This window comes from Ranitomeya variabilis, chromosome 1 (genome assembly GCF_051348905.1).
Source record: "Ranitomeya variabilis isolate aRanVar5 chromosome 1, aRanVar5.hap1, whole genome shotgun sequence".
NCBI lineage: Eukaryota > Metazoa > Chordata > Amphibia > Anura > Dendrobatidae > Ranitomeya > Ranitomeya variabilis.
The window spans coordinates 850,188,798-850,202,579 of NC_135232.1; the positions used below are offsets into that span (position 1 = coordinate 850,188,798).

The 13,782-nt window shown below is 45.1% G+C and overlaps 1 protein-coding gene across 1 annotated transcript in view; it reads right to left on the reverse strand.

Annotated features, from left to right (window-relative positions):
• The window catches only part of GC (GC vitamin D binding protein), a 319,641-nt gene that overhangs the window by 187,848 nt on the left and 118,011 nt on the right, over nt 1-13,782 (reverse strand). The window lies entirely within an intron of this gene.

Below are 13,782 nucleotides of genomic sequence, written 5' to 3' on the forward strand. Positions count from 1 at the left end.
TGCTGCCTTTTAGGCTTGTTGAGACGAAAGCTTTCTGCAACAAGATGGCGGCGGCCGTCCCAAGGTACTTGATCCCCAGTCGCCACTATTCCTCCTGGAGTGCTGTACCAGCATTACACCAGCATGTGTTCCACAACATTAGCCATGCCCTCAACAATGCTGTTGCCGGGAAATTCCACTTAACCATGTACATGTGGACAAGTGCTTGTGGGCAGGGACGGTACATCTCAATTATGGCACACTGGGTTAACATAGTGAAGCCAGGATCCCAGGTCCAGCCTTGGGATGGAACACATCCTCCCCACACCGAGGATTGCTTGCCCTACGTCAATTAGGGTTGCCCCCACAGTCTACAGATCCTGCACCACCTCCTCCTCCCCTTATTCATCCTCCATCTCTAAAATCAACACATCAGTCAGAAGCTAGAAGCACTGCAGCACTGCCTCAGCCAAGTGGCAACAGGCTGTGCTGAAACTAATCTGTATAGGTGACAAACCGCACAATGCAGAAGAGTTGTGGACAGCACTGAAAGAGCAGTCAGATGTTTGGATGACAACGCTGAACCTATAGCCAGGCATGGTCGTGTGTGACAATGGCCGTAACCTGGTGGCGACTCTGAGGCAAGGTGAGCTGTTGTGTATCCGCTTTTTGGGCTCCCCTGGTGGTTGCTGGTGGTATTGGTGACTTGTTTGCACTTTGCTGCTTCTGTTCACCTGCTTCCATCAGCGCTTGGGAGTTTCCTATTTAGCCTTGCTCTCCAGTCATTTCCTTGCCGGTCATCGTTGTAACCAGAGCCTTCGGTTGCATGTTCCTGCTACTAGTCTGCTGATCAGCTAAGTGGACTTTGTCCTTTTGTTTTGTATCTTTTGTCCAGTTTGCAGTTTTTGTAATTCTCTGTAGCTGGAAGCTCTTGCGGGCTGAAATTGCCACTCCTGTGTCATGAGTTGACACAGGAGTCTTAAAGTAATTTCAGGATGGTTTTTGAAAGGGTTTTTTTCAGTTGACCGTGAAGTCCTCTTTTGTATCTTTCTGCTATCTAGTAAGTGGACCTCTCTTTGCTAAATCTACTTTCATACTGTGTATGTCTTTTCCTCTTAATTCACCGTTATTACATGTGGGGGGCTGCTATCATCTTTTGGGGTATTTCCCTAGAGGTAAGCCAGGTCTGTTTCTTCCTCTACCAGGTGTAGTTAGTCCTCCGGCTGGCGCGTGGCATATAGGAAGCCGTAGGTATGCTCCCTGGCTACTATTAGTTGTGTGGTAGATTTAGCTCACGGTCAACTCGAGTTTCCATCACCCGAGAGCTCGTTCGTTATTTATATGTTTCTTACGTTCCCTTGCCATTGGGAACCATGACAGTATGACCGGCCAAGTTAAAACTTATTGGCAGAAGAAAGGAGAGAAAAAAGAAGTCGGTAAAATTTTTTTTTTTTTTTCTTCTTTTTCCCTATGCTTGCTCCATAGTTGGATCAGTTGTATTTCAGCTCTAATTACTGCCTTTGCCTTTCTCTCCTTATAATCCTTGAATGGCTCTGAGCTCACCTGTTTAAAGATGGATCCTCAGAGTTTGGCTGCAGGTTTAAATAATCTTGCTACGAAGGTTCAAAATTTACAAGATTTTGTTATGCATACTCCTATTTCTGAACCTAAAATCCCTACACCAGAGGTGTTTTCCGGAGATAGATCTCGGTTTCTGAATTTCAAATATAATTGTAAATTGTTCCTTTCTCTCAGACCTCACTCCTCAGGAGATCCTGTCCAGAAGGTTAAGATTGTACTTTCTTTGCTGCGAGGTGACCCTCAAAATTGGGCATTTTCATTGGCACCAGGGGATCATGCGTTGCTCAATGTGGATGCGTTTTTCCTGGCTTTAGGGTTGCTTTATGAGGAACCTAATTTGGAGATTCAAGCTGAAAAAGCTTTGATAGCCCTATCTCAAGGGCAAGATGAAGCTGAGATATACTGCCAAAAATTTCGTAAATGGTCTGTGCTTACTCAGTGGAATGAGTGCGCCTTAGCGGCAAATTTCAGAGAGGGCCTTTCTGATGCCGTTAAAGATGTTATGGTCGGGTTCCCTGCGCCTACAGGTCTGAATGAGTCCATGACATTGGCAATTCAGATTGATCGGCGTTTGCGGGAGCGCAAACCCGTGCACCATTTGGCGGTATCTTCTGAAGAGACGCCAGAGAAAATGCAATGTGACAGAATTATGTCCAGAAGCGAGCGGCAGAATTATAGGCATAAAAATTGGTTATGCTTCTATTGTGGTGATTCAGCTCATGTTATATCGGCATGCTCTAAACATACTAGGAAGGTTGACAAGTCTATTTCAATTGGCACTTTACAGTCCAAATTTATTTTGTCTGTAACCTTGATTTGTTCATTATCAGTTATTACCGTGGATGCCTATGTGGACTCTGGCGCCGCTCTGAGTCTTATGGACTGGTCCTTTGCCAGGCGCTGTGGGTTTGATTTAGAGCCTCTGGAAGTCCCTATACCTCTGAAGGGTATTGATTCTACACCTTTGGCTTGTAATAAACCACAGTTCTGGACGCAAGTGACTATGCGTATGACTCCAGACCATCAGGAGAGGATTCGCTTCCTTGTATTGTACAATTTACATGATGTTTTGGTGCTTGGATTACCATGGTTACAGTCTCATAACCCAGTCCTTGACTGGAAAGCTATGTCTGTGTTAAGCTGGGGATGTCGGGGGGCTCATGGGGACACTCGTTTGGTGTCCATTTCGTCATCTATTCCATCTGAGATTCCGGCATTTTTGTCTGATTATCGTGATATTTTTGAAGAGCCTAAAATTGGTTCACTCCCTCCTCACAGGGATTGTGATTGCGCCATAGATCTGATTCCTGGCAGTAAATTTCCAAAGGGTCGTTTGTTTAACCTATCTGTACCTGAACATGCTGCTATGCGCGAGTATATTAAGGAGTCCCTGGAAAAGGGACATATTTGTCCTTCTTCATCACCTTTAGGAGCCGGTTTTTTCTTTGTCTCTAAAAAGGATGGCTCTCTGAGGCCCTGTATTGATTATTGACTCCTGAATAAAATTACAGTCAAATATCAGTATCCGTTGCCTTTGCTGACTGATTTGTTTGCTCGCATAAGGGGGGCTAAGTGGTTCTCTAAGATTGATCTTCGTGGGGCGTATAATTTGGTGCGAATTAAGCAGGGGGATGAGTGGAAAACCGCATTTAATACGCCTGAGGGCCATTTTGAGTATTTGGTTATGCCTTTCGGCCTTTCTAATGCACCTTCTGTCTTTCAGTCCTTAATGCATGATATTTTCCGTGAATATTTGGATAAATTTATGATAGTGTACTTGGATGATATTTTGATTTTTTCTGATGACTGGGAGTCTCATGTTCAGCAGGTCAGGAGGGTTTTTCAGGTTTTGCGGGAGAATTCTTTGTGTGTAAAGGGTTCAAAGTGTGTTTTTGGGGTTCAAAAAATTTCCTTTTTGGTGTACATTTTTTCCCCTTCTTCTATTGAGATGGACCCTGTCAAGGTTCGGGCTATTTACGACTGGACGCAGCCTACTTCTCTGAAGAGTCTCCAGAAATTCTTGGGCTTTGCTAATTTTTATCGTCGATTTATAGCTGGTTTTTCTGGCGTTGCTAAACCTCTGACGGATTTGACTAAAAAGGGTGCTGATGTTGCCAATTGGTCCCCTGCTGCCGTGGAGGCCTTTCGGGAGCTTAAGCGCCGCTTTTTGTCTGCACCTGTGTTGCGCCAGCCTGATGTTTCTCTTCCCTTTCAGGTTGAGGTTGATGCTTCCGAGATCGGAGCGGGGGCGGTTTTGTCGCAGAAAAGTTCCGACTGCTCAGTGATGAGACCTTGTGCGTTCTTTTTGCGAAAATTTTCGGCCGCCGAGCGAAACTATGATGTTGGTAATCGGGAGCTTTTGGCCATGAAGTGGGCATTTGAGGAGTGGCGTCATTGGCTTGAGGGTGCCAAACATCAGGTGGTAGTTTTGACTGATCACAAGAATTTAATTTATTTGGAGTCTGCCAGGCGCCTGAATCCTAGACAGGCACGTTGGTCGTTGTTCTTTTCCCGGTTTAATTTTGTGGTCTCGTACTTACCGGGTTCTAGGAATGTGAAGGCAGATGCTCTTTCTAGGAGTTTTGAGCCTGACTCTCCTGGGAATTCTGAACCTGCTGGTGTCCTTAAGGATGGAGTGGTTTTGTCTGCTGTCTCTCCAGATTTGCGACGTGCTTTGCAAGAATTTCAGGCGGATAGACCTGATCGTTGTCCGTCTGGTAGACTGTTTGTTCCTGACGAGTGGACCACTAGAGTCATCTCGGAAGTTCATTCTTCTACTCTGGCAGGTCATCCGGGAATTTTTGGCACCAGAGATTTGGTGGCTAGATCCTTCTGGTGGCCTTCCCTGTCTCGAGATGTGCATGTTTTTGTGCAGTCTTGCGATGTGTGTGCTCGGGCCAAGCCTTGTTGTTCTAGGGCTAGTGGGTTGTTGTTGCCCTTGCCTATTCCGAAGAGGCCTTGGACGCACATCTCTATGGACTTTATCTCGGACCTCCCTGTTTCTCAGAAGATGTCTGTCATCTGGGTGGTGTGTGACTGTTTTTCTAAAATGGTTCATTTGGTGCCATTGCCTAAGTTGCCTTCCTCATCTGAGTTGGTCCCTCTGTTTTTTCAAAATGTGGTTCGCTTGCATGGTATTCCGGAAAACATCGTTTCTGACAGGGGTACCCAGTTCGTGTCTAGATTTTGGCGGGCAGTCTGTGCCAGGTTGGGCATTGATTTGTCTTTTTCGTCTGCATTCCATCCTCAAACCAATGGCCAGACGGAACGAACTAATCAAACTTTGGAGACTTATTTGAGGTGTTTTGTGTCTGCGGATCAGGATGATTGGGTTGCCTTTCTGCCGTTGGCGGAGTTTGCTCTTAATAATCGGGCTAGTTCTGCCACTTTGGTTTCTCCTTTCTTTTGCAATTCAGGGTTTCATCCGCGTTTTTCATCTGGTCAGGTTGAATCTTCGGATTGTCCTGGAGTGGATGCGGTAGTGGATCGGTTGCATCAGATTTGGGGACAAGTGGTGGATAATTTGGAATTGTCCCAGGAGAGGACTCAGCAGTTTGCTAACCGCCGTCGTCGTGTTGGCCCCCACCTTCGTGTTGGGGACTTGGTGTGGTTGTCTTCCCGTTTTGTCCCTATGAGGGTTTCTTCTCCTAAATTTAAGCCTCGGTTCATCGGTCCTTATAGGATTTTGGAGATTCTTAACCCTGTCTCCTTTCGTTTGGACCTCCCGGCATCTTTCGCTATCCATAATGTGTTCCATCGGTCGCTGTTGCGGAGATATGAGGTACCGGTGGTTCCTTCTACTGAACCTCCTGCTCCTGTGCTGGTGGAGGGTGAATTGGAGTACGTGGTAGAAAAGATCTTGGACTCCCGTATTTCCAGACGGAGACTTCAATATCTGGTTAAATGGAAGGGCTATGGTCAGGAAGATAATTCTTGGGTAACTGCCTCTGATGTTCATGCCTCGGATTTGGTTCGTGCCTTTCATAGGGCTCATCCAGATCGCCCTGGCGGTTCTTGTGAGGGTTCAGTGCCCCCTCCTTAAGGGGAGGGTACTGTTGTGTATCCGCTTTTTGGGCTCCCCTGGTGGTTGCTGGTGGTATTGGTGACTTGTTTGCACTTTGCTGCTTCTGTTCACCTGCTTCCATCAGCGTTTGGGAGTTTCCTATTTAGCCTTGCTCTCCAGTCATTTCCTTGCCGGTCATCATTGTAACCAGAGCCTTCGGTTGCATGTTCCTGCTACTAGTCTGCTGATCAGCTAAGTGGACTTTGTCCTTTTGTTTTGTATCTTTTGTCCAGTTTGCAGTTTTTGTAATTCTCTGTAGCTGGAAGCTCTTGCGGGCTGAAATTGCCACTCCTGTGTCATGAGTTGACACAGGAGTCTTAAAGTAATTTCAGGATGGTTTTTGAAAGGGTTTTTTTCAGTTGACCGTGAAGTCCTCTTTTGTATCTTTCTGCTATTTAGTAAGTGGACCTCTCTTTGCTAAATCTACTTTCATACTGTGTATGTCTTTTCCTCTTAATTCACCGTTATTACATGTGGGGGGCTGCTATCATCTTTTGGGGTATTTCCCTAGAGGTAAGCCAGGTCTGTTTCTTCCTCTACCAGGCGTAGTTAGTCCTCCGGCTGGCGCGTGGCATATAGGAAGCCGTAGGTATGCTCCCTGGCTACTATTAGTTGTGTGGTAGATTTAGCTCACGGTCAACTCGAGTTTCCATCACCCGAGAGCTCGTTCGTTATTTATATGTTTCTTACGTTCCCTTGCCATTGGGAACCATGACAGTGAGCTCACACACATACCTTGCTTGGCCCATGTGCTTAACCTTGTGGTTAAACGTTTTCGGAAAAGCTACCCGGAGCTGCTGGATCTGCTAGTGAAAGTACGCCGCCCGTCTGCCCATTTTAGAAAGTCAGCTACAGCTTCAGCCACCCTTGCCGTGCTTCAGCAGCGTTTTCAGCTTCCAGCTCACCGACTCTTGTGTGATGTCCCCACGCGCTGGAACTCTACGCTGCATATGTTGGAAAGGATTTGTGAGCAGAAAAGGGCCATTTTTGACTACCAACATCAACAAGGCCGTCGAATTTCAGGTGAGACTCCACACATAAGACCTCAGGAGTGGACATGGATGTCAGACATATGTAACATCCTCCAAAACTTTGAGGACTGCTCCAAGATGGTGAGCGGCGATGACGCCATAATTAGCGTCACCATCCCGCTTCTCAGCATTCTGAAAAGCTCTCTGCTCACAATCAAAGAGGATGCATTGCAGGTGGAGCACGAGGACATGGAGCAAGGAAACATACACGGGGATTACACTCAGCCCAGCCTCATTTCTTCTCAACGTGGATTGGTAGGCAATGAGGAGGAGGAGTAGGAGGAGGAGGAAGAACAGGAGCTACTTTCATTAGCTATAGTTGGTACTACAAACACATCTGTATTAGCTTCTGTTCAGTGAGGATGGCCTGAGGACAGGGAGGAGGAGGATGACGAGGAAGAGGAGAGCATGGTCAGTCGTCCTGTTGGTGAGGACATGGTAGTTTTGCCTGTTAGCAGTCTGGCACGCATGGCTGACTTTATGTTGCACTGCATTTCACGTGACCCTTGGATTATCAAACTTTTGGGTGACACTCATTGCTGGTTGGTAACACTTCTAGACCCACGCTACAAGGAGAACTTTCAATCTCTTCTGCCTGAGACAGAGAGGTGTACTAAATTGTTGCAGTATCCCAGGGTCCTTTAATTACTTAGAAAATTCCCATTTGAGAATGCTGGCAGCAGACATCAGAGTTTATTGTACAACAAAGGAGTCCAAGCGAGAAAGACAGAAGTACAATCCAGCTCAGGAAGGGGAACAATGGCTAAGTTCTGGGACAGTTTTCTCAGACCCTTCCATCGTGGTGGCACAGAGGCAAGGGGTGCTGTCACAAGAAGTGCAATGTTTGGGAAGATGGTGAGGGAGTACCTTGCAGATTGTACAAATGTCCTCCGTGATTCCTCTGTGCCTTTTCATTATTGGGAATCCAAGCTGGACACGTGGCATGAACTGGCTCTCTATGCCTTGGAAGTCCTGGCCTACCCTCCTGCTAGCGTTCTTTCAGAGCGGGTTTTTACTGCTGCTGGTGGAATTATCACAGATAAGCACATCTGCCTGTCAACTGAAAATGCTGACGGGCTGACTCTTATAAAAATGAACAAGGCCTGGATTGGGAAAGACCTCTGTACACCACCAAGTGAAGACAGCAAAGCATAACCTCAAAAACATTCTCTCTTTTGGGGAGGTGTATTCTCTTGCACTTCTTCACAACCACACATGGGTATACACTTCCACATTTGGACTGTTTGTTGTTATCCTCCTCCTTATCCTCATCCTCATCATCCAGAACCACTAGAAGACCAGGGTGAACGTGCTCTGTACTGTTATAGGCCGGTGATTTTTGGACATGGGGCTGTGAAGGCACTATTTTATTTTGTAAAAACAGGACCCCACATTGGGGAATTGGGCATTACATTGGGCCAACTTCTTAAGTCTGTCTTCTGCAATGTGTCCTTTAACTGCCACTAGATTACCAGGGTGAACTTGCTCAGTACAGTTATAGGCCGGTCAATTTTGGGCAAGGGGCCTGCGATGGCACTAGTCTATTTTTAAAAAAGGTAACCCCATTGGGGAATTGTTTGGCAGATCATGCACTGCATTACAAGTTTAAGAGACACACACCACTACATTGGGCCTAATTCTTAACTCTGCCTCCTGCAATGTGTCCTTTAACTGCCACTAGATCACCAGAGTGAGCGTGCTTTGTACTGTTATAGGCTGGTGAATTTTGGGCAAGGGGCCTGCGATGGAAATAGTCTATTTTTAAAAAAGGTAGCCCCACTGAGGAATTGTTTGGCAGCTTATGCACTGCATTACAAGTTTAAGAGACACACACCACTACATTGGGCCTAATTATTAACTCTGTCTCCTGCAATGTGCCCTTTAACCGCCACTAGATCACCAGGGTGAACGTGCTCTGTACGGTGCATTTTTGGCAAAGGGGCTGTGATGGCACACTTTTATTTTTTTTTAAAATGCACAAAACATTGGGGAATTGGGCATGACATAACTTTGGGCCTACTTCATAACTCGGGCTCCTGCAATCTGTCCTGTACCTGCCACTAGATGACCAGGGTGAACGTGCTCTGTATGGTGCATTTTGTCCAAGGGGGCTGTGATGGCACTCTTATTTTTTAAAAAAGGATCCCACATTGGGGAATTGGGCATGACATTCCATTGGGCCTACCTCTTAACTTTGTCTCCTGCAATCTGTCCTGTTCTTGCCAGTAGATCACCAGGGTGAATGTGCTCTGTATGGTGCATTTTGGCCAAGGAGGCTGTGATGGCACTCCTTTATTTTTTTTAAAAAGGACAACGAATTGGAGAATTGGGCATGATATTCTATTGGGCCTACCTCTTAACTGTGTCTCCTGCAATGTGTCCTTTAACTGCCACTAGATCACAAGGGTGAACGTGCTCTTTACGGTGCATTTTGGGCAAAGGGGCTGTGATGGCAAACATTTATTTTTTTAAAAAAGGACAACACATTCGGGAATTGGGCATGACATAACTTTGGGTCTACGTCTTAAATCTGTCTTCTGCAATCTGTCCTGTTCCTGCCAGTAGATCATCAGGGTGAACGTGCTCTGTATGGTGCATTTTGGCCAAGGAGGCTGTAATGGCACTCTTTTATTTTTTAAAAAAGGACAATGAATTGGGGAATTGGGCATGATATTCCATTGGGCCTACCTCTTAACTCTCTCTCCTTCAATGTGTCCTTTAACTTCCACTAGATGAACAGGGTGAACGTGGTCTGTATGGATAATTTAGGTCTAGGCGGCTGTGATAGCACAATTTTAATCAGTCCAAAAAGGACCCCACATTGGGGAATTGGGCATGGCATTCCATTGGGCCTACATCTTAACTGTGTCTCCTGCAATGTCTTTTGTTTAACTGCCACTAGATCACCAGGGTTAACATGCTTTTTACTGTTATAGGCCGGTAAAGTTTGGGCAAGGGGGGCTGTGATAGCACTAGTATATTTTTAAAAAAGGTACCCCACATTGGTGAAACCACATCATTGTTGGCAAACACTTCAGAACATTTGAGTACCTTAAAGAGCTCACTTGAAAAAGCTCCTTTTTGTGTTGCCTGGTTGCTCATATTGGACACAATACACTTCATATAAATTTGATAAAGCAATGCTGTTAGCTTGGCTCAGTAGTTAAATTAATTCTTTGTCCACTATATTAGATTCTCTCATTGAGAGTCTTAACTTTGGCTGCCTCAAATGTACAAAAGGCGAATATACAAATGGTGATTTGTAACCAAGATTAAAATACTGTATATCCAATGAATTCAATCACATAGCTGCAATTCTTGTAAAACATTTGCAGATGTGACAGACAATGCTCTTAGTGACACAATCTTCATAAATGTTTGTTTACTCACTTCACAAACAGTTCTAAGCCTCTGTATGTTTGCTGTTTGTCATTGTAAAACATTAAGGTTTACTGAAACTATGACTGTGGTGGTTTGATCTAAATCCTTGTGGCTTTTATTTTCTAGGTGTTTATGACCCCTCGTCTGATGACTCCATGATATCTCAGTTTCATCCAACCTTGAAAAGTGGCCACTTGAAGGTGTGGGTGAAACTAGAGTTACTACATAGTGTAAATCACTATATAAGACCAGAGAAACATGACTAAGACAGATGCCAAAACTGGGGTACCTGTACATGTACAGTGTGCTGATACCTGCATAATTGGGACTCCCATGCAGTGTAGGTAATTTTTCAGGGGTTCTCTGTCTTGGTGTTGCTTCTTTGATATTCCAGACGGATGATGTATAAAAGCCTCTTGGTGATGATCTAACTATACTGTATGTAGTTAATCTTCATATATACGTAATCACTATATTTATTTAATCCTTATATGTACTTATTAACCTGTGTTTGTTAACATATACAAAAGTGTATGCACTCACACTATTCAATCACACTATTCCTTGAATTTTTTAGTTTGTTATAAAATTGCCTTGTATTGCAAATATTAGCCTTTTTTAAAGCCGTATCTGAGCCTTAGTGTTAAAAACATGACAAATAAAATTGCCAAATACTACTGTAAATAATTGTACAAAGAGAGTACCATCATACCATTTAAAAATACGAGTGGATTTTCATGGGCCCATCCAGTATGTGGGTTCCAAGGCCTAATGGGGTGCATATGACTATGCAGCATTGCTGGCTTTTGCTGCCAATGTGTAAAACAAAGGAGTACGGGAGTACAAAATGAATATTGTGAAGTGGATTTTCCTGGGCCCATCCAGTATGTGGGTTCCAAGGCCTAATTGGGTGCATATGACTGACTATGCAGCTGGGCTGGCCTTGCTGCCAATGTGTAAAACAAAGGAGTGCGGAGTACAAAATGCATATTGTGAAGTGGATTTTCATGGGACCATCCAGTATGTGGGTTCCAAGGCCTAATGGGGTGCATATGACTGACTATGCAGCAGGGCTGGCCTTTCTGCCAATGTGTAAAACCAAGGAGTACAGAGTACAAAATGCATATAGTGAAGTGGATTTTCATTTTCCCATCCAGTATGTGGGTTTCAAGGCCTAATGGGGTGCATATGTGTTATGATCCTTTGTGGCTGAGGATCACAAATAGACCAGCAAGTGAATAAACTTAGGACAAGCTCTAGGGAGATGGTAACTGGACTGATCGCAAATCTGAACCTATCCAACACAACTAGAGGTAGCCGGTGAACGTGCCTAAAAAATTCCTAGACGTCTCGAGCCAGCCTGAGGAACTAGCTACCCCTAAAGAGAAAGAAAGACCTCGCTTGCCTCCAGAGAAATAATCCCCAAAGATATAGAAGCCCCCAACATATATTAACGGTGAAGTAAGAAGAAGGCACATACATAGAGATGAAATCAGATTCAGCAAAAGAGGCCCACTAGTACTAGAAAGCAGAAAATAGAGCAGGGGTCTATGCGATCAATAAAAAACCCTTACAAAATATCCATCCTGAGATTTCAAGAACCCACGCACCAACTAACGGTGTGTGGGGAGAAACTCAGTCCACTAGAGCAACCAGCAAACGAGGGAATCACATTTTAGCAAGCTGGACAAGAAAACATGATAAACACTGCTGATCAAAAAATGAGCAAACAAAACTTAGCTTGTCCTGGATGGACTGGGAGCAAGGTAGTCAGAAGGAGTCTGAGTAGCACTGATTACATCGACAGCCGGCAACAAGTGGAAGTGAAACAGAGCTATATAGGAACCTCCCAGAGGATAACGAACCAGCTGATAGCCAGAGACCAGCAGGATAACAAACAAAGCCACCAGGGGGAGCCCAAAGCAAAAGTCACACCATACCACCAGTGACCACAAGAGGGAGCCTGAAAACAGAGTTCACAACAGTACCCCCCCCTTGAGGTGGGGTCACCGAACCCTCATGAAAACCCCCAGGGCGATCAGGATGAGCCACATGGAAGGCACGAACCAAATCGGCCGCATGAACATCAGAGGCGACAACCCAAGAATTATCCTCCTGACCATAGCCCTTCCACTTAACCAAATACTGGAGCCTCCGTCTAGAAATACGAGAATCCAAGATCTTCTCCACCACGTATTCCAATTCTCCCTCAACCAGCACCGGGGCAGGAGGCTCAACCGGAGGAACCACAGGTACCACATACCTCCGCAACAATGAGCGATGGAACACATTATGAATAGCAAATGATGCCGGGAGGTCCAGACGAAATGACACAGGGCCAAGGACTTCCAGAATCTTATAAGGACCGATAAACCGAGGCTTGAACTTAGGAGAGGAGACCTTCATAGGAAAGAAGCGAGAAGACAACCACACCAAGTCCCCAACGCGAAGTCGGGGACTGTTGTGAAATTGGATTTTGGGCTCCCCCGGTGGCCACTGGTGGAATTGAACTTGTGTGCATTATCCCCTCTGTTCACCTGTTCCCATCAGGATGTGGGAGTCGCTATTTAACCTTGCTCCTCTGTCACTTCCATGCCGGTCAACATTGTAATCAGAAGCCTTTCTGTGCATGTTCCTGCTACCAGACAACTTCCAGCTAAGTCGGACTTTTGTCCTTGTTTGTTTTTTGCATTTTGTTCCAGTTCACAGCTGCAGTTTCGTTTCTGTGTCTGGAAAGCTCTTGTGATCTGAAATTGCCACTCTGATGTTATGAGTTAATACTAGAGTCTTAAAGTAATTTCAGGATGGTGTATTGATAGGGTTTTCAGCTGACCATGAAAGTACCCTTTCTGTCTTCCTGCTATCTAGTAAGCGGACCTCGATTTTGCTAAACCTATTTTCATACTACGTTTGTCATTTTCATCTTAAATCACCGCCAATATATGTGGGGGCCTCTGTCTGCCTTTCGGGGAAATTTCTCTAGAGGTGAGCCAGGACTATATTTTCCTCTGCCAGGATTAGTTAGTCCTCCGGCCGGCGCTGGGCGTCTAGGGATAAAACGCAGGCTACGCTACCCGGCTACTGTTAGTTGTGCGGCAGGTTTAGTTCATGGTCAGTTTAAGTTTCCATCCTTCCAAGAGCTAGTTCCTATGTATGCTGGGCTATGTTCTCTTGCCATTGAGAACCATAACAGTTTGACCGGCCCACAAAGGGTTAAATTAATTGGCAGAGAAAGGAGAGAAAAAAGAAGTCTGCTAAAAAATTTTTTTTTTTTTTTCCTTCAGTTCTGAGTGTGCTTTCAATTGAATCACTTGCAAGTCTGCCTATATTGCAGCCTTCCTCTCTCTCTCTCCTTCTAATCCTGGAATGGCTCTGTGTTCACCTGTTTAAAATGGATATTCAGAGTTTAGCTGCAGGTTTGAATAATCTCACCACGAAAGTTCAAAATTTACAAGATTTTGTTGTTCATGTTCCTATATCTGAACCTAGAATTCCTTTGCCTGAATTTTTCTCGGGGAATAGATCTTGCTTTCAAAATTTCAAAAATAATTGCAAGTTGTTTTTGTCCCTGAAATCTCGCTCTGCTGGAGATCCTGCTCAGCAGGTCAGGATTGTGATTTCCTTGCTCCGGGGCGACCCTCAAGATTGGGCTTTTGCATTGGCTCCAGGGGATCCTGCGTTGCTCAATGTGGATGCGTTTTTTCTGGCCTTGGGGTTGCTTTATGAGGAACCTCATTTAGAGCTTCA